Source organism: Pongo abelii, chromosome 5 (assembly GCF_028885655.2).
Source record: "Pongo abelii isolate AG06213 chromosome 5, NHGRI_mPonAbe1-v2.0_pri, whole genome shotgun sequence".
Classification (NCBI taxonomy): domain Eukaryota; kingdom Metazoa; phylum Chordata; class Mammalia; order Primates; family Hominidae; genus Pongo; species Pongo abelii.
The window spans coordinates 77,369,807-77,391,815 of NC_071990.2; the positions used below are offsets into that span (position 1 = coordinate 77,369,807).

The window sequence follows — 22,009 nt, forward strand, 5'->3', positions numbered from 1 at the left end:
TTTATGATGAACTCTATATTTTAGGATGAAACATGTTCTGATTCATCAATTATTAGAAACTTTGAGATTGTTTTTTCAGTGCATTATCAATGTAGTTTAGAATAACTGGCTTTTTTTCTTTTTGCATGGGTTTGGCACACGTTGATTAGAGGGAAAACCAACATAAAGGTCAAGTGACTTTTAATTTAATTAATTAATTGATTTTTTTTAAGTGATGGGGATCCACTCAAGTGATCCTCCCACCTGAGCCTCTTGAGTGTCTGGTTCTACCCAAATTCAGTGACACAAACCTGTCAGGTGGCTTTTTAAAATGTTTTTTGGAATAAATTTCTGGGTAGATAAGTATACATACCAGAAATTTAAGTGTATATTACCATAATAATGTCAATAATTAATACCAAAACATCTAATAGAATTGCAATAATTTTCCCCTAGGAAAGCTGCTTTTGAGGACAGAGAGCTTTGGTTTAAATGAACTTAATTACTTGTAAAATTACAAGTATAGTAAAATGACTTTTCTATAGTCATTTTAGGGACAGTATAGTACACAGTGCTATATAGCAGAATAGTACAATAAATAGCATCTTTACTTACATTTGCAGTAAAATTTTTGAAATCTCTAAAATCATGCTATGCTATTTTAGCAAAAGCAAAAAAAGTAAAAATATAGAAAAATATAACACGAAAATAAAATCTACCAATAATTAAATAAGGACAGTATAGTATACTGTACTGTCCCTAAAATATATAGTAAAATGACTCACATAGTACAATAGGTTTTGAGATATTAAAATGCATTTTTCCTAATTTGTTGTTGGTTTCCCCTAAGGGAGATACTAGAATTACATTTGTTTCTCTGGCATTCCAAATATGTCTCGCATTGAAGTATCACATTATAGAACTGGAGATAGCACAAAAATAAAGGAGACTTCAATAATCTAGAACAAGTAAGTGCCTATCCTATTTATTTTTAAAAATATTAAATTTCTAATTTAAGCCAGGCATGCAACTAAGTGCTTCCTAGAAATAAATTTTGTCCCTGCTTTCAGTGTGCTTACAATACAATTTTTCAAAATTTCCATTTTTTCCATCTCCTTGACTTACATATAAAACTCAGAGATTTGTGTTAATAAATTTTCACTATTAAAAATGGTGGCTTAGTACACTGTGGAGTTTTTAGTCTTAAAGGGCTTCAGGTGCCCAGGATGATTCTCTTGATCCAGGTCAATGTTCTAACAGTGATATTAAGTGTGCATTTTGAGATGGATCACCTGACTTTCTCATGTGAAAAACCGAGATAGTAACTACTATCTGTCTGAGAATCTCATGGAAGTGTGATGACCAAGAGAGATGTAATTTATGATAAGCCTTGACTACTGCAACTAGTTGTCTCAGGGAATGGCTTGACTGATGGAAGCACCAATTTATCAATAGCAGTAATTCTCTAAGTGTGGTCATTGGACCAGCAATGTCCATATGTCCTAGAACGTTGTTAGAAATGCAAATTATCTACCCTTAACCAAGACTTGCTGAATTAGAACCGCTAGGCTTTAATGAGCCCTCCAGGTGATTCTGATACAAGATGAAGTATGATAAGCACAGCTCTAATAGATTGCTAAATGTACTAGTCTCTGCTCTGAGCTCAGAAAATGCTCTGTTAATGATTTTCAACCCAGAAATCTTCAACAGGAGTCTTCATCTTCAAAAGTATCTATGGAGACATTGTCACATGCCAAGAAGTCTACATTTTCATTTTTGATGCTCAAGTTATTTTCTAGCTGTTTTTAGCACTTAGTTGAGAAAAAGTCCTTATTTAATTATTGGTAGATTTTATTTTTGTGTTATATTTTTCTACATTTTTACTTTTTTTGCTTTTGCAAAAATAGCATAGCATGATTTTAGAGATTTCAAAAGTTTTACTGCAAATGTAAGTAAAGTTGCTATTTATTGAACTATTCTGCTGCTATTTTAAACATAGTATCTTATTTAATCATTATTAGTTTATTTTACCTGTGACTCAAAGAAATTATATAGTTAGTAAATAGTATACTTAGAATCCAAAGATGGAGCTATTTAATTCCAGGGTAAGAGATTTCATCATTTCGTCATGCTGCCTTCCAAACAGAATAATCTATGGCACTCTTCCCAGTATCCAAAACCAACCTTAATTTTTTATCTTAAACTTTGAACGTAAAGTTTCAAGACTATTTTGTAAATAAAGGGTTGAAATAATTTTTCTGATCCAGAATTTTATGAGATATGCTTTGTGATAGTAAAGCTAGAACTTTGGCTAGGAAGAAAACTTCCCAATTCTTTTTAAGGCAATTTCTCAGGCAGATACAATTCTTGCACCAAATCTTTAGAAGGGAGCTTATAAAATATAACTGTAAACTAAACATATTTACAAATAAATATTCAAAATTTCAAAATTTAAAGATAACAACTAGGAATCAAATTATTTTTATTTTATTATTATTTTTTAAAACACAAAACTTTTTATTATGGAAATTTGCAAACATGTAAAAGTAGAGGGAATAGAATAATGAACCCTAAGTTACACATGACCCAGCTTCAACAATTGTCAAAATATGGCCAATTTTGTTCCTTCTATACTCCCTCATTTCCTCTGGATCTCCACCTATTATTTTAAAGCAAATCCCAATTATCATATAATTTCCATCTCTAAATATTTCCAAATAGAGACAATAACTGTATTTTTAAAACAGAACCATAATACCATTATCATATCTTTAAAAATTAACAGTAATTTATCAATTTCTTCTAGATTTTCTAGTTTATTTGCGTAGAGGTGTTTATAGTATTCTCTGATAGTAGTTTGTATTTCTGTGGGATCGGTGGTGATATCCCCTTTATCATTTTTCATTGCGCCTATTTGATTCTTCTGTCTTTTCTTCTTTATTAGTCTTGCTAGCGGTCTATCAATTTTGTTGATCTTTTCAAAAAACCAGCTCCTGGATTCATTGATTTTTTGAAGGGCTTTTTGTGTCTCTATCTCCTTCAGTTCTGCTCGGATCTTAGTTATTTCTTGCCTTGTGCTAGCTTTTGAATGTGTTTGCTCTTGCTTCTCTAGTTCTTTTAATTGTGGTGTTAGGGTGTCAATTTTAGATCTTTCCTGCTTTCTCTTGTGGGCATTTAGTGCTATAAATTTCCCTCTAAACACTGCTTTAAATGTGTCCCAGAGATTCTGGTATGTTTTGTCTTTGTTTTCATTGGTTTCAAAGGACATCTTTATTTCTGCCTTCATTTCATTATGTACCCAGTAGTCCACATACACCCTTCCAAGACTAAACCAGTAAGAAGTTGAATCCATGAATAGACCAATAACAGGCTCTGAAATTGAGGCAATAATTAATAGCCTACCAACCAAAAAAAGTCCAGGACCAGACGGATTCACAGCCAAATTCTACCAGAGGTACAAGGAGGAGCTGGTACCATTCCTTCTGAAACTATTCCAATCAATAGAAAAAGAGGAAATCCTCCCTAACTCATTTTATGAGGCCAGCATCATCCTGATACCAAAGCCTGGCAGAGACACAACAAAAAAAGAGAATTTTAGACCAATATCCCTGATGAACAGAGATGCAAAAATCCTCAATAAAATACTGGCAAACTGAATCCAGCAGCACATCAAAAAGCTTATCCACCATGATCAAGTGGGCTTCATCCCTGGGATACAAGGCTGGTTCAACATATGCAAATCAATAAACATAATCCATCATATAAACAGAACCAAAGACAAAAACCACGTGATTATCTCAATAGATGCAGAAAAGGCCTTTGACAAAATTCAACAACTTTCATGCTAAAAACTCTCAATAAATTAGGTATTGATGGGATGTATCTCAAAATAATAACAGCTATTTATGACAGACCCACAGACTATATCATACTGAATGGGCAAAAACTGGAAGCATTCCCTTTGAAACCTGGCACAAGACAGAGATGCCCTCTCTCACCACTCCTATTCAACATAGTGTTGGAAGTTCTGGCAAGGGCAATCAGGCAGGAGAAAGAAATAAAGGGTATTCAATTAGGAAAAGAGGAAGCCAAATTGTCCCTGTTTGCAGATGACATGATTGTATATTTACAAAACCCCATCGTCTCAGCCCAAAATCCCCTTAAGCTGATAAGCAACTTCAGTAAAGTCTCAGGATACAAAATCAACGTGCAAAAATCACAAGCATTCTTATACATCAATAACAGACAGAGAGCCAAATCATGAGTGAACTCCCATTCACAATTGCTTCAAAGAGAAGAAAATACCTAGGAAGCCAACTTACAAGGGATGTGAAGGACCTCTTCAAGGAGAGCTACAAACCACTGCTCAACAAAATAAAAGAGGACACAAACAAATGGAAGAACATTCCATGCTCACGGATAGGAAGAATCAATATTGTGAAAATGGCCATGGCGTCCAGGGTAATTTATAGATTCAATGCCATCCCCATCAAACTACCAATGACTTTCTTCACAGAATTGGAAAAACTACTTTAAAGTTCATACGGAACCAAAAAAGAGCCCGCATTGCCAAGACAATCCTAAGCCAAAAGAACAAAGCTGGAGGCATCACGCTACCTGACTTCAAACTATGCTACAAGGCTACAGTAACCAAAACAGCATGGTACTGGTACCAAAGCAGAAATATAGACCAATGGAACAGAACAGAGCCCTCAGAAATAATACCACACATCTACAACCATCTGATCTTTGACAAACCTGAGAAAAACAAGCAATGGGGAAAGGATTCCCTATTTAATAAATGGTGCTGGGAAAACTGGCTAGTCACATGTAAAAAGCTGAAACTGGATCCCTTCCTTACACCTTATACAAAAATTAATTCAAGATGGATTAAAAGACTTAAATATTAGACCTAAAACCATAAAAACCCTAGAAGAAAACCTAGGCAATACCATTCAGGACATAGGCAAGGGCAAGGACTTCATATCTAAAACACCAAAAGCAATGACAACAAAAGCTAAAATTGACAAATGGGATCTAATTAAACTAAAGAGCTTCTGCACAGCAAAAGAAACTACCATCAGAGTGAACAGGCAACCTACAGAATGGGAGAAAATTTTTGCAATCTACTCATCTGACAAAAGGCTAACATCAGAATCTACAAAGAACTGAAACAAACTTACAAGAAAAATACAAACAACCCCATCAAAATGTGGGCAAAGGATATGAGCAGACATTTCTCAAAAGAAGACATTTATGCAGCCAAAAGACACATGAAAAAATGCTCATCATTACTGGCCATCAGAGAAATGCAAATCAAAACCACAATGTGATACCATCTCACACCAGTTAGAATGGCGATCATTAAAAAGTCAGGAAACAACTGGTGCTGGAGAGGATGTGGAGAAATAGGAATGATTTTACACTGTTGGTGGGACTGTAAACTAGTTCAACCATTGTGGAAGACAGTGTGGCGATTCCTCAAGAATCTGGAACTAGAAATACCATTTGACCCAACCATCCCATTACTGGGTATATACTCAAAGGATTATAAATCATGCTGGTATAAAGACACATGCACACATATGTTTATTGCGGCACTATTCACAATAGCAAAGACTTGGAACCAACCCAAATGTCCATCAATGATAGACTGGATTAAGAAAATGTGGCACATATACACCATGGAATTCTATGCAGCCATAAAAAATGATGAGTTCATGTCCTTTGTAGGGACATGGATGAAGCTGGCAACCATCATTCTCAGCAAACTATTGCAAGGACAAAAAACCAAACACCGCATGTTCTCACTCATAGTTGGGAATTGAACAATGAGAACACCTGGACACAGGAAGGGGAACACCACACACCGGGGCCTGTCCTGGGGTCGGGGGATGGGGGAGGGATAGCATTAGGAGATGTACCTAATGTAAATGACGAGTTAATGGGTGCAGCACACCAACATGGCACATGTATACATATGTAACAAACCTGCACGTTGTGCACATGTACTGTAGAACTTAGAGTATAATTAAAAGAAATTAACAGTAATTTATTACTGTCATCTAATATCCAGCCAATATTCAATTTTCCCTATTGTCTATACGTAGCCATTTTTTCCCCCAGTTGATATGTTTGAATCAAGATCAAAACCAAATCTGTATACCTTAATTTGTTGGTAGGGCTTTTAAGTCTCTTCTAATTTCTGAATTTCTGCTCCCCCCAGTCTTCTTGCAACTTCATTGTTGTAGAAAATAAGTCCTTTATTTTGTAGAATTTCCCAGATTCTGGCTTTGGCTGATTGCATTCCTGTGGCATCATTTAACATGTTCTTTTCTATACTTCTTTTAAACTGATAGTTGGGTCTACAGGCTCGATTAGATTAAGTTGATTATTTGACAAAATCACTTCAAAGGCAACACTGTGAGCTTCCTATTATTAACATATCATATCATAATGAATATACAGTCTGGTTGTCTGGTTTTTTTGTGTGTTGTAAGATTGATCTGTGAGTTCAAGTGATATTATCTTCACCCATTTGTTATAAAGTTGTAAGATTCTGGAGAATATGTTTCTGCAGTTAGGGCTTTCTGAATAAATTTTACAAAAATGTGTTTCCTGGCCTGAGAGCAAGCTTAGAAGGCAATTTATGACTGATCAGATAATGAAAACATTCCAAAGAGATTGACCTAACTCTTGCAGTAAGAGGCTCGGGGCCCTGTAGACATCTCTGAGTTGTCAAACTGGAGACACTAGGCCCATCTTTTTCCTCAGAGGTTTACTTTCATACCAAAGGGTTAGGGTAAGGATCCTTCCATCTGATCTCCAAGGGTACTCAGAAGGCGAGGAGGGAGAGTGATGTCATTGCTTTTTATAAACAAAAGAAATCCACATTTTGTTGTATGTCACTTATAGAGTGACCCACAACTTGTATAGGGCATTTATTCCATCTGGCACTCACATGGTACTCTGAAGGCATGCTGGGTGTAGGGAACAATGCTGCAGTGTTACTTCACTTGTTGATCTTTTTGTGAGTGTAAAAAGAAATCTGCCTCTGATCTTAAAACCTTGTGTGTGTATTCAGAAAACATTAATAGAGATGAATATTAAAAGCCTAACAATAACAAAGGAAACAATCAACAGATTGAAAAGGCAATCTATAGAATGGGAGAAAATATTTGCAGATGATGTATCTGATAAGAGGTTAACATCTAAAATATATAAAACTGCAGATAACTCATTAGCAAAGAAAAAAATCCAAAAATGGGCTAAAGACCTAAACATATATTTCTTATAAGAAGACATGAAAATGGTCAATGGTTATGTAGAAAAGGTGTTCAATATCACTAATAATCAGGGAAATGCAAATCAAAACCATTCAGATATCACCTCACACCTATCAGAATGCCTACTATCAAAAAGATAAAAGATAAAGTATTGGTAAACTTTTAGAGGAAAGGGAACACTTGTAAGCTGTTGGTGGGAATGTAAACTGGCGAAGTCACCATGAAAAACACTATGGAAGTTCCTCAAAGATCAGAAATACCATACTACCATGTGGATCCAACAATCCCACTTCTAGGTATATGTCCAAAGGAAAGTATTATTATTATTTATTTTTTATTTCCATAGATTTTTTGGGAAACAGGTGGCATTTAGTTACATGAATAACTTCTTTAGTGACGATTTGTGAGATTTTGGTGCACCCGTCACCCGAGCAGTATAAACTGAATCCAATTTGTAGTCTTTTAACCTTCATCCTCTTCCCACACTTTCCCCTTGAGTCCCCAAAGTCCATTATGTTGCTTTATGACTTTGCATCCTCATAGCTTAGCTCCCACTTATGAGTGAGAACATACAACGTTTGGTTTTCAATTCCTGAGTTACTTCACTTAGAATAAGTCTCCAATCCCATCCAGGTTGCTGCGAATGCCTTTAATTCATTCTTGTTATGGCTGAGTAGTATTCCATCTATCTATCTATCTATCTATCTATCTATCTATCTATCTATCTATATATCTCACAGTTTCTTTAACCACTCGTTGATTGATGGGCATTTGGGTTGGTTCCACATTTTTGCAATTGTGAATTGTGCTGCTATAAACATACATGTGTAAGTGTCTTTTTTATATAATGACTTCTTTTCCTCTGGGTGGATACCCAGCAGTGGGATTGCTGGATCAAATGGTAATTCTACTTTTAGTCCCTTAAGGATCCTCCATACCGTTTTCTATAGTGGCTGCACCAGTTTACATTCCCACCAGCAGTGTAGAAGTGTTCCCCTTTCATCACATCCATGCCAGCATCTATTATTTTTTAATTTTTTTTATTCTGGCTATTTTTGCGGGAGTAAGGTGGTATTGCGTTTTGGTTTTGATTTGCACTTTCCTGATCATCATTGATGCTGAGCACCTTTCATATGTTTGTTGGCCATTTGTATATCCTCTTTCGAGAATCGTCTATTCATGTCCCTAGCCCACCCTTTAATGTGATTTTTTTCTTGCTGATTTGTGTGAGTTCATTGTAGATTCTGAATATTAATCCTTTGTCAGATGTATACATTTTGAAGATTTTCTTTCACTCTGTTGGTTTACTGTTTACTCTGCTTACTGTTCCTTTTGCCATGCAAAAGCTCTTTAGTTTAATTAAGTCCCACCTATTTATCTTTGTTTTTATTGTATTTGCTTTTGGGTTCTTGGTCATAAAATCCTTGCCTAAGCCCAATGTCTAGAAGGGTTTTTCTGATGTTATCTTCTAGAATTTTTGATAGTTTCAGTTGTTAGATTTAAGTCACTGATCCATCCTGAGTTTTGTATACAGTGAGAGATGAGGATGTAGTTTCATTCTCCCACATGTGGCTTGCCAATTATACCAGCACCATTTGTTGAATAGGGTGTCCTTTCCCCACTTTGTTCTTGTTTGCTTTGTCAAAGACCAGTCGGCTGTAAATATTTAGGTTTATTTCTGGGATCTCTATTTTGTTCCACTGGTCTGTGTGCCTGTTTTTATACCAGTACCATGCTGTTTTGGTGACTATAGCCTTATGGTATAGTTTGAAATCAGATAATGTGATGCCTCCCGATTTGTTCTTTTCACTTAATCTTGCTTTGGCTCTGTGGGCTCTTTTTTTGTTCTGTATGAATTTTAGGATTTTTTTTCTAGTTCTGTGAAGAATGATAGTGGTATTTTTATGAGAATTGCATTGAATTTGTAGATTGCTTTTGGCAGTATGGTCATTTTCACAATATTGATTCTACCCATCCATGAGCATGGGATGTGTTTCCATTTGTTTGTGTCATTTATGATTTTTTTCAGCAGTGTTTTGTAGTTTTCCTTGTAGAGGTCTTTCACCTCCTTGGTTAGATATATTCCTAAGTATTTTATTTTATTTTTTTTGCAGGTATTGTAAAGGGAGTTGAGTTCTTGATTTGATTCTCAGCTTGGTCATTGTGGGTGTATAGGAGAGTTACTGATTTGTGTATATTCATTTTGTATTCTGAAACACTGCTGAATTCATTTATCAATTCAAAGAGCTTTTTGGAGGAGTCTTTAGGGTTTTCCAGGTATACGATCACATCATCAGCAAACAGTGACAATCTGACTTCCTCTTTACCAATTTGGATGCTCTTTATTTCTTTCTCTTGTCTGCTCTGGCTAGGACTTCCAGTACTATGTTGAATAGAAGTAGTAAGAGTGGGCATTCTTGTCTCAGAGTAAATGCTTTCAACTTTTCCCCATTCAATATTATATTGGCTGTAGGTTTGTCATAGATGGCTTTTATTACATTGAGGTATGTCCCTTGTATGCTGATTTTGCGGAGGGTTTTAATTACAAAGGGAGGCTGGATTTTGTCAAATGCTTTTTCTGCATTTATTGAAATGATCATGTAATTTTTGTTTTTAATTCTGTTTATATGGTGTATCACATTTATTGACTTGAGTATGTTAAATTATCCCTGCATCTGTGGTATAAAACTCACTTTATCATGGTGGATTATCTTTTTGATATGTTGTTGGATTTGGTTAGCTAATTTTTTTTAAGGATTTTTTCATTTATGTATATCAGGGATATTGATCTGTAGTTAAATTCTTTTTTTGTTAGGTTTTTTCCTGGTTTGGGTATTAGGGGATACTGGCTTCATAGGATAATTTAGGGAGGATTCCCTCTTTGCCTATCTTGTGGAATAGTGTCAATAGAATTGATACCAATTCTTGGAATGTCTGGTAGAATTCAGCTCTAAATCTGTCTGGTCCTGGACTTTTTTTTGTTGGTGACTTTTTTGTTACCATTTCAATCTCACTGCTTATTATTGGTGTGTTCAGGGTATCTAATTCTTTATTTAAGCTAAGAGGGTTGTATCTTTCCAGGAATTTATCCATCTCCTCTAGGTTTTCTAGTTTATGCATGTACAGGTATTCATAGTAGCTTTGAATAATCTTTTGTATTTCTTGGAATAAAGTTATTTTAAATAACTAATATGCCATAATCAAGTGAGAATTCAAAAGTTTGACACAAATCTTTTTAACAATCAATCTTATTAATAGTAAAAAGAAAATATAACATATGTTCTAAATATAGAATGGGGATGAGTGTTTCATAGAACTGAATCTGCCTTTGCAAAAATAATGACAGTGAAAGAAATCTAGCATTGATGGCTCCATCTTGTGTCTAACCTCACATGCTAATTGCCTTTGTTAACTAGAAAACAAAGATGTAAACAGTCCCTTTCTGAAAATCACCTTCTTTTATTTCAGGGACTGAAACTGTCTTTGTGAGACTAATGAAAGACCAGAAGACTAGGATTATGGGAAAGGCCTAAATTCTAGGATGTAGTTAAACAGTAACCAGCCATTGTTCTCTAGCTTGACTCTCATAATTCCTTAATGCTTAAGAGTCATGCAGCCAGAAATCACAGGATTTATGACTTCCATAATTCCTCCTATAGATAACAATACATTGTCAAAACCCAAGCTTGGTCTTTGAGACATTTTGCAGACTTTTTAATTATGACTGACTCCACCAGGACTAATGACTCATATCAAGGAACTGACTCAACTGGTGACCTCCACCCGGGAACTGACAGCATGCTCAGACAGTATGGACACTCCTGTGATTTCATGGCTAATCAATCAGCAGCACCCATTCCTAATTCATGTCTGTCAAATTATCCTTAAAAATCCTGATTTTCAAGCTCTCAAAGAAGTGGATTTCAGAAATGTCTCTTGTTCTTCCTCTTGGCCAGCCCTGTGATAATTAGTTTCTTTGCTGCAAACCTGCTGTCCTCAGTGCATTAGCTTTTTCTGGACAGCAGGCAAGAAGAATCCATTGAGCTCTTACAAAATTCAACATTTATTCACAGTTTAAAGAAATCTGTAGAAGAATAATTGCAAAGGAAATACAAATTATGTCAATAACCAACTCCATGCTTAATCATAATCAATAAAAACTTTCTCACAAATGAACTGTATGTATATATGTTAACATTTCAACAATGCATACAGCCCAACTCAACAATTCTACTATGAGATTTCTTCTTAGAAAATTATTATGTAAGGATGCATGTATAACATATTATTTATAATTGTTGATATAAAGTAATAAACTAAAGTTTCTAAAGGTGAAATTAGTATGGTCAATTACTATTTATTACCACAGGCAAGTGCTATATAACCATTAAAATTATGGTCGAGGGATCTAGTTAGAGTTGCTAAATTGAGCACACCCATATTCTTTCAATTTTATGAAATGCTATTGAATGATAGTACAGAAATAAAACAAAGTTTGCAAACACAAGTACAAAGAGAAAGAGAGATGATACATATGTGGGAAAGAGATTCCAATGTTTTTGAGGGAGAGAAAGCAGATGGAAGAGAGATAACTGACTAAATATAATGGATTGGGATATAATTTATTGTACCCAGAGAGGGTCTTTGGTTTAGTAGTGAGCATAAAGGGGTTCACCTTGTAGAACCCCTAGGGAGTGACAGAAATTAGGTGAACAGTTGGAATTTAAAAGTTTGCATGCAGAGTGATTGGAACCCACTTCCCCTCCTTTACTCTATTTGTCCAAGCAGCTGCCTCTGCCTCACTTTATCTACCTAACCTACTTTCAGGTTATAGGTTTAGCAAAATGTAATTCTAGATATATATATATATATATATATATATATATATTGTTTTTTTACCAGAGAAACTCTGAACTCATTGATGGCAGAAAATCAATGGGTTGGAACTAAACAAAGGGCACAGAACTAAACATAGAGGGATTACATGAAAGTTTACCTAAGTTTGTGCAGCTCATTCAAATGTAAATATTCAGACACATGACCATCACGTTGAAGACTGGGTAATTTTGCTCTGACCAATTCTAGGGAATAAACTTATAGTTACAAACATTCGTGAGTCATAAATGCAAACATGGCCATCACTCACTCTCCTTTGATACATTTAAATTAACAAGTCCTGCAGAGGCACAAAGACCATCCATTTCTATAGATATTTCACTCTTAAAGGTATAGAGATTTCTAAGGATTAAGAAACATTTTAGGAAGGCTCTCCAACATGAAAAAAGAGACCAAAAGAAATAACTCTGAGGAAAAACTCTGAAGAAACAGAGTGCTAGAAATAGAAACAAACAAACAAAAACCACTAAAACAAACAAACAAAAAGGCATTTTGATATGAGACAATATTACATTTAAAAAAACAGAATGGGTAAAGAATATGGAGGAGTAGGCAGAGCAAGATGACTGAATAGAATCCTTGAGAGATTGCTCCCCCATCCCTGCCACAGAAAAATTAAATTGAACAACTATCAATACAAAAAAGCATCTTTATAAGAACCAAAAATCAATGAAGTGATCACAGTACCTGGTTTTAACATCTCATCAAGGAAAGAGGCACTAGAGGGAAGGAAAGACAGTCTTGAATTGCTGAAACCACCCCTCTTTTATCTGCTGGCAGTAGCTGTGTGACAGAGAATCTGTGTCTTGCGTAAGAGAGAGTGCAATGATTGTGAGACTCTGCATTGAAACTCAGTGCAGCCCTGTCACAGTGGAAAGCAACATGGTACAGAATTTAGCCAGTGCTCATGGAGAGAACATTTAGATCAGCCCTCACCAGAGAGGGACACATTCCTTCCATTTGAGGAGAGGGGAGAGTAAAGAAGACTTTGTCTTGCACCTTAGATACCAGCTCAGCCACAGTAGCATAGGGCATCAGAGTCCTGGAGTCCCCATCCCAGGCCCTAGCTCCTGGATAACATTTCTAGACACACCCTGCGGCAGAAGGCAACCTGCTGCCTTGGAGGGAAGGAGCAAGTCCTAGAAGAATTCACCACAAGCTGAATAAAGAGCCTTGGGCCTTGACTAAACATCAGCAGTACTCAGGCCATAGTTGACACAGGGCCATGCTGGCCTCAGATGTTACACCATGCATTCCCAGCTCTGGTGGTCATAGAGGGAGGCTCCTTCTGTTTGAAAAAAGAAGAAGAAAAAATAAAGTGGACTTTTTCTTGCAGTTGAGCATCAACTTGGCCACAGTGGGGTAGAGCACCAAGAAGTCTCCCGAGTTTCCCAGTTCGAGGTCTTGGCTCCTGGACAGGATTTCTGGGCCTGCTCTAGGCCAAGAGGAGGCCCCTGCCTTGAAGTGAGAGACCCAGTACTGGCAGAATTCACCTCAAGCTTACTGAAGAGCTCTTGGGCCTTGAGTGAATGCTGTTGGTAGCCAGGCAGTACTCACTGTGGGCCTGGGGCTGTGGTGACCATGGGGAGAAACTTCATGAGGAAGGGAGAAGGAAGAGTGGGAAGGACTTTGTTTTGCAGATTGGGTGGCAGTTGGCCACAGTAGAATGGAGCCCCAAGTAGATTCCTAATGTTCCTGACTCCAGGTTCTGGCTACCAGATGGCATTTCTGGACCTATCCTGGGACAGTGAGGAGCTTGCCACCCTGAAAGGAAAGACATGAGGCTGATTTAATTTGCCACCTACTGACAGAGGAGCCCTTGAGCCTTGAGTGAGCATCAGTGTTGGCCAAGCAGTGGTCACCGTGGGCCTTGGGTGAGACCTAGTGTTGTGCTGGCTTTGAGTCTGGCCCAGCACAATCCCAGTGGTGTTGGCAACAGGGATGCTTGTGTCACACCTCCTCAGTTCCAGGCAGCTCAGCACATAGTGAGAGACTATGTTTGATGGGGGGAAAGTAAGAGAAGAGAACAAGTGTGTCTACCTGGTAATCTAGAGAACTCTCCAAGATCTTAGCCAAGACCGCCAAGGTGGTACCTCTGTAAGTCTGCAAGAGTCACAGTGTTACTGGCCTTGGGGTGCCTCCTAATGCAGATATAATTGCAGTGACCAGATTTAAATCACAACACTCAATTCCCTTTTTACACTTGGAAAGCCTTGCCAAGAAGGATGGGTACAAATAAGTCCAGACAGCAAAGACTACAATAAAAAGCTAACTGTTTAATACCTAGATATTGACAAACATCTGCAAGCATCAATACCATCCAAGAAGATACGACCTCACCAAATGAACTAAACTGGGAACCAATGACCAGTCCCACCTGAGAAAGATATGTGAACTTTCAGACAGAGAATTCAAAATAGCTGTTTTGAGGAAGATCAACAAAATTTAAATAACAAAATGAAGGAATTCATAATCCTACCAGATAACTTTAACAAAGGTTGAAATAATTTAAGCAAAATAAAACAGAAACTCTAGAGCTGAAAACTTCAATTGATATACTGAAGAATACCTCAAGATATCTCAGCAGCAGAACTGATCAAGAAGAAGAAAGAATTAGTTAGCTTAAAGACAGGCTATTTGAAAGTACACAGAGCAGACAAAAGGAAAAATAATAAAAAAGAATAAAGCAGCCAGACACACTGGCTCATGCCTGTAATCCTACTTTGGGGAGGCTGAGGCAGGCAGGTCACCTGAGGTCAGGAGTTCTAGACCAGCCTGGCCAACATAGTGAAACCCCATCTCTACTAAAAATACAAAAAATTAGCCAGGTGTGGTGGCGCATGCCTGTAGTCCCAGCTACTCAGAAGGCTGAGGCAGGAGAACCGCTTGAATCCGATAGGTGGAGGTAGCAGTGAGCTGAGATCACGCCACTGCAGTCCAGCCTGGGTGACAGAGTGAGAATCTGTCTCATAAATAAATAAATAAATAAATAAATAAATAAATAAATAAAATGAATAAAGCATTCCTACAAGATCTAGAAAATGGCCCCCAAAAGGGCAAAACTAAGAGTTATTGGCCTTAAAGGGGAGGTAGAGAAAGAGATCAGATTAGAAAATTAATTTAAAGGCATAATAACAGAGAACTTTCCAAACCTAGAGAAAGATATCAATATTCAAGGACAAGAAAGCTGTGGATTACCAAGTAGATTTAACCCAAAGAAGACTATCTCATGACACTTAATAATCAAACTCCTAAAGGTCCAGGATAAAGAAAGAATCCTAAAAGCAGAAATAGAGAAGAAATAAATAACACACAAGGAGCTCCAATACATCCAGCAGCCGACCTGTCAGTGGAAACCTTACAGGTTAGGAGAGAGGGGCATGACATATTTAAAGTACTGAAGGAAAAAAAATACTTACATCCTAGAATAGTATATCCAGCAAAAACTACCCTTCAAACATGAAGGAGAAATAAAGACTTTCCCAGACAAATAAAAGCTGAGGAATTTCATCAACACCAGATGTGTCCTATAGAAAATGCTAAAGGAGTTCTTCAATGTGAAAGAAAAGGAGATTCACGAGTAATAAGAAATCATCTGAAGGTACAAAACTCACTGGTAGTAGGAAGTACACAGACAAACACAGAATAATAACTGTAATTGTGTGGTGTGAAATATACATAGCTTTAGTAAAAAGACTAAAGATGAACCTATCAAAAATAATACCTATGACAACTTTTCAAGACATAAACAGTATAGTAAGATGTAAACAGAGACAACAAAAAGTTACAAGGCAGGAGGAGATAAAGTGAAGAGTTTTTGTTAGTTTTCTATTTGCTTGTTTGTTAGTGTGTTTCTTTTGGAATCACTGTCGTCATCAGTTTAAAATAGGTTAGAGGATATTATTTTCAAGCCAAATGGTAACCTGAAATTAAAAAAAATCCTTCCATAGATACACAAAAAATACAAAGTAATAAATGAAAACATAGCATCAGAAAAAATTATCTTCACAAAAGGGAAGACAGGAAGGAAAGAAGACAGAAAGAGAAGACCACAAAGCAACAAGAAAACAAATAACAAAATGAAAGTAGTATTTATTTATCCATAATAACATTGAATGGAAATGGACTAAACTCCCCAATCAAAATACATAAAGTAACTAAATGGATAAAAATAATAAGACACAGCTATCTCTTGCCTAGAAGAAATGAACTTCACCTACAAAGACACCCATAGACTGAAAACAAAAGGATTAATAAAAGATATGCCATGCAAATGGAAACTGAAAAAGAGCAGGAGTAACTATACTTACATCACACAAAATAGATTTCAAGAAAAAGCTATAAAAAGAGACAAAGAAGGTCATTATATAATGATATGAGGTCAGTTCAACAAGAGGATATAAGAGTTGTAAATATATACATACCCAAAACTAGAACACTCAGATATATGAAGCAAGTATTATTAGAGCTAAAAAGAAAAATAGACACCAATACAATAATAGCTGGAGACTTCAACACCCCACATTCAGCTTTGGAGATATCATCCAAACAGAAAATCATTAAAGAAACTTTGGACTTAATCTGCATTATAGATCAAATGTACCTAGTTGACATTTACAGAATATGTCATCGAGTGGCTGAAGAATACACATTCTTCTCCTGAATACATGGATCATTTGGATCATTCTCAAGAATAGATCATATGTTAGTCCACAAAACAAGGCTTGAAACATTCAAAACAATTGAAATCATATCAAGTATCTTCTCTGACCACAACATAATAAAACTAGAAATCAACAAAAGGAATTTCAGTAACTATACAAACACATGGAAATTAAGCAATATACTTCTAAATGAACAGGAGTCAATGAAGAAATTAAGAGGGAAATTGAAAAATGTATTGCAATAAATGAAAATGGAGACACAACATACCAAAACCTATGGAATACAGCAAAATAAATACTAAAAAGTTTATCACCTACAACAAAAAAGTAGAAAAACTTCAGAAAAGCAACCTAATGATGCATCTTAAAGAACTAGAAAAGCAAAAGCAAACCAAACCTCAAATTGATAAAGCACATAATAAAAATCAGAGCAGAAATAAATAAAACATAAACAACAACAACAAACTGCACAAAAAATCAATGAAATAAAAAAAAGTTCTTTTTAAAAAATCAACAAAATCGACAAACCTTTAGCCAGACTAACAGGAAAAAAGGCCCAAATAAATAAAATTAGAGTCGAAAAAGGAGACATTACAACTTATGCCATAGAAATTCAAAGGATTATTAGAGACTACTATAAGAAATTATATGCCAATAAATTGGAAAACTTACAAGAAATGGATAAATTCCTAGACAAATATAACTTGTGAAGATTGAGCCATGAAGAAACTCAAAACCTGAATGGACCAATAACAAGTAATAACCTGTAAAAAATTCTCCCACCAAAGAAAAGTCCAGGACCCAATGGCTTCATTGCTAAATTTTACCAAACAGTTACAGACTAATACCAATCCTACTCAAACCATTTTGAAAAATAGAGAAGGAGAGAATACAAACTCATTCTAGAGGTCAATATTGCCCTCATACCAAAACCAAAGACACATCAAAAAAAAAAAAAAAAAAGAAAAAAAGAAAAGAAAAAGAAAACTAGAGGCCAATATCCCTGATAAACATTTATGAAAATCCTCAACAAAATACTAGAAAACCAAGTTCAACAACACATTAAAAAGATAATTCATCCAGGCCAAGAGGGATTAATCTCAGGGATGTGGAGAAAAGGAAAACCTTGTACACTGTTGATGGGAATGTAAATTAGTACAGACACTATTAAAAATGGTATGGCGGTTCCTCAGAAAACTGAAAATAAAGCTACTACATGATCCAGCAAGCCCACTGCTGGGCGTATATCTAAACAACAGGCAATCTGTAAGTTGAAGAGATATCTGTACTCCTGTTTTTATCACAGCACTATTCACAATAGCAAGATTTTGAAGCAACCTAAGTGTCCATCAACAGATGAATGGATAAAGAAAATGTGGTACATTACTCAATGGAGTACGATTCAGCCATAAAAAAATAAGATCCTGTCATTTGCAACAACATGTATGGAACTGGAATACATAACGTTAAGTGAAATAAGCTAGGCACAGAAAGACAAGCTTCATATGTTTCCACACATTGGTGGAAACTAAAAATTAAAACAATTGAACTTAAGGAGTCAGAGAGTAGAATAATGGCTACCAGAGGTTGGTAAGGGTAGTGAAGAGTGGAGGGAGTGGTGATGGTTAAAGGGTACAAAACTATAGTTAGACTGAATGAATAAAATCTAGTATTTGATAGCACAACAGGGTGACTACAGTCAACAGTAATTCATTTCACATTTAAAAATAACTAAAAGTATAATTGGAAAGTCCGTATCACAAATAAATAATAAATGCTTGAGATGATGAATATCTCATTTACCATGATTATTACATATAGTATACCTGTATCAAAATATCTCATATACCCTATTAATACATACACCCACTATGTACCCATAAAAGTTAAAAATAAAAAAATGATTAAAAAAAGCAGAATGGGGATACTTATAGGATACTTACAAAAGACAAAAGAATAAGATTTAGAAATTAAGAATGTAATAGCCAAGATAAAATATTACAAACAAGAGTTGAAATATATGGCCTGGGAAATCTTCCAAGAAGAGGCAGAAAAAGAAAAGATAAAAAAATGGCAAGAAAATATTAACTTAAAGTATAAAAGTGGAAGAGCAACAACTGACTAATGGAAGTTACAAAAAAGTAGTTGAAATAAAACAAAGAGTAGGTAATTATCTATAATTACCTACATAATATAATAAAATACCTACATAATATAATAAAAATGTCCAAAGCTAAGGTACACATACCTCTTAATTTACAGAGCCCCATGTATGTCCAGCTTGGTGAATGAAGAAAGATACTCCCTGAGGCATGTCAGAAAAAAAAAGTCAGAATCCTGGCTACATAATTGTGAAGCTTAGTGCAAACTGAAAATGAAGGTCCCTTGTTCAAAAAGCAGGCAAAAAGTGTCATTAAAGTAACTAAAATATCAAACAGCATTCTTTATTCTGCAGTGTCTCTCAACCTATTATATTTTATTTGCTATTGATGGTGCACTCCCTTGTGCATGATGATACTGACAGCATGAGTGTAGGCCCTCATAGAGGGTTGGGGCCTCCCTCCCTTGATTGAGTGAGTTCCCTGTCATCTCAGCTACCAAAGTCAGGTTCTGTGCTCCAGCCAGTGATGGATATGTCAAGCCAGGCAATCCCCTGTCTCACAAAACTTTTACCCCAGCCCACTACAGATGGGCAACACCAAAATATTGCAACTCTGCAATGCAATGTGCTTGCTACCCAGACACCTAATATCTGTGCCCCTTAGCCTCCACCCAGGCCCCGCTGTGGGTGGGAGGCTGCAAGGATCACTGGACAGGATCCGGGGAGAGGAGAAAGCTGGGTAGGGCTTGGTGTGCTCGGGGTCTGGGCAGCTGAAGGAATGCAGTGAGATGGCAGGAGGTGCTACCATGTGTGAGCACTTGACACATTCCCTTGTTCCATCAGTCTTCAGTTGTAACACACATTCAGAAACAATTATTAACAATCTTAAGACATAAAACCAAAGCAAAACATTAAACCAAGCTTGGGGCCTTCAGAACATAGGGCCCTGTGTAACTGCACTGGTTACACGCACATGCAATTGGCCCTGGCTGTGTGTAAAGATCCTAAAATCTTCCATGGGTCACATATAAAAGACTAGGAATACAATTAATATTTAACTTCAAAAATAATAATAGATGCTACAGGGAAATAAAGCAATTTTTTCAAACTTTTCAGTGAAAACAATTTTAATTTAGAATTTAATGATCAGCCAAATTATCAATCAAGTGTGAAGATTGTCTTGGTTATTTTTCTGCCACTATAACAGACTGTCACAGACTGAATAATTTAAAAACAATAGAAGTTTATTTGACTCACGATTCTGGAGGCCCAAGAGCGTGGTGCTGGAATCTTGTGAGGGCCTTCATGCTGCCTTATCCCATGGCAAAAGGTTGAAGGGCAAGAAAGCAAGAGGGGGCAGAACTCACTTTTTTTGTTACAAGCCCACTTTCTAGGTAACTAACCCTCTCCCATGATAATGACTATCATCCATTCTTGAAAGCAGGGCCCTCATGACCCAATTACCTTGTATTTGGCCCCACTTCCTAACACTGTTGCACTGGGGATTAAGTTTCCAACACATGAACTTTGGGCATGAGTAGGAAAAAACATTCAGTTTCTCCTACTATACACTCAAAACACATGTCTGACCAGATGTCTGGGGTTTTCTCTCTACTGGCAAGCAAGCAATTAATTCTGCAGTGGACACCAATTGGGTGTCCTCTAATTCAATTCAATTCTGACACTATGTACCTGAAGACAGAATTATATCCCCCTGGTTGAAAGTTCAGTCTCACAGAGCCCCGCTTCCAATGCTAATTGCACAGATCAGGTTATTCTGTCTATGTTCTGATCCACTGGCTATAAATTGGGGTTCCCACAACCCCCTTTATGGGTTGGATTAATTTGCTGGAGCAGCTCACAGAACTCAGGGAAACACTACTTACATTTACTGGCTTACTATAAATGATATTACAAATGATACAGATGAAGAGATGCATAGGGCAAGAGATGTGAGAAATGATGTGGAGCCACCCTCCCCAAATCTCTACATGTTCAGCTATCTGGAAGTTCTCTGAACCCAGTCCTTTTGTTTCTTTATGGAGGCTTCATTACATAGGCATGATTAATGAAATCATTGGCCCACTGGTTACTGGTGATCAACTCAACCTTCAGTACCTGTCTCCTCCTTGGAGGTTGGGATGGAGCTGAAAATAACAACTCTGCAATCATGCCTGGTCTTTTTGGTGACCAGGCCCCATCCTAAAACTACTTGGGGGCTGCCAGGTATCAGCCAACTCATTGGCATACACAAAGACATTTATTACTTTAGAGATTTCAGGGATTTTTAGGAGGTGTAAGACAAGAAATGAAATAAAGGCCAAATAAATATTTCACATTATCAGAGAAGGACACATTCACACCACAGCAAAAATAGAATAAAAAATGTAAAGTATGAAAGACAGAAAATTTTTCCTTTTCACCCTTTGTAGGAAGATTTAGAGTGTATGCTTCAGCAACACAAGCAGATGAAGCAGGAAAGAGACTGAAATAGAACTAGGAAATAGAAATTCCAATTAAAGAAAGCAAAAAAGAGAGATTGAAGGGTAACATTATCAGACTGTATTAGTCCATTCTCCTGCTGCTAAAAGGACATATACTTGTGACTGGGTAATTTATATAAAAGAGAGAGGTTTAATTGACTTACAGTTCTGCAGTGCTGGGTAGGCCTCAGGAGAATTACAATCATGGCAGAAGGGAAGCAAACACATCCTTCTTCTCATGGTGGCAGCAAGGGGAAAAATGAGTGCCCAGTGAAGGGGGAAGCCCCTTGTAAAATTATCAGATCTCATGAGAACGAACTCACTATCACAAGAATAGGATTGGGAAAACTGCCCCCATGATTCAATTATTTCCACCTGGTCCCTCCCACGACATATGGGAATTATGGGAACTACAATTCAAGATGAGATTTGAGTAGGGACACAGCCAAACCATATCATTCTGCCCCTGGCCCCTCCCAAATCTCATGTACTTACAATTCAAAACACAATAATGCCCTTCCAAAGGTCCTCCAAAGTCTTAACTCATTCCAGCATTAACTCAAAAGTCCAATTCCAAAGTCTCATCTGAGACAAGGCAAG

The 22,009-nt window shown here is 36.5% G+C and overlaps 1 long non-coding RNA gene across 1 annotated transcript in view; it reads left to right on the top strand.

The window, feature by feature from the left end:
• The window catches only part of LOC129059976 (uncharacterized), a 40,570-nt gene extending 21,387 nt beyond the window's left edge, over positions 1-19,183 (top strand). Inside the window, exon 3 of the long non-coding RNA XR_008526243.2 lies at positions 10,734-19,183. This is a non-coding gene — a long non-coding RNA (uncharacterized LOC129059976). The remainder of the gene's footprint in view (positions 1-10,733) is intronic.
• Positions 19,184-22,009: the final 2,826 nt, after the last annotated feature.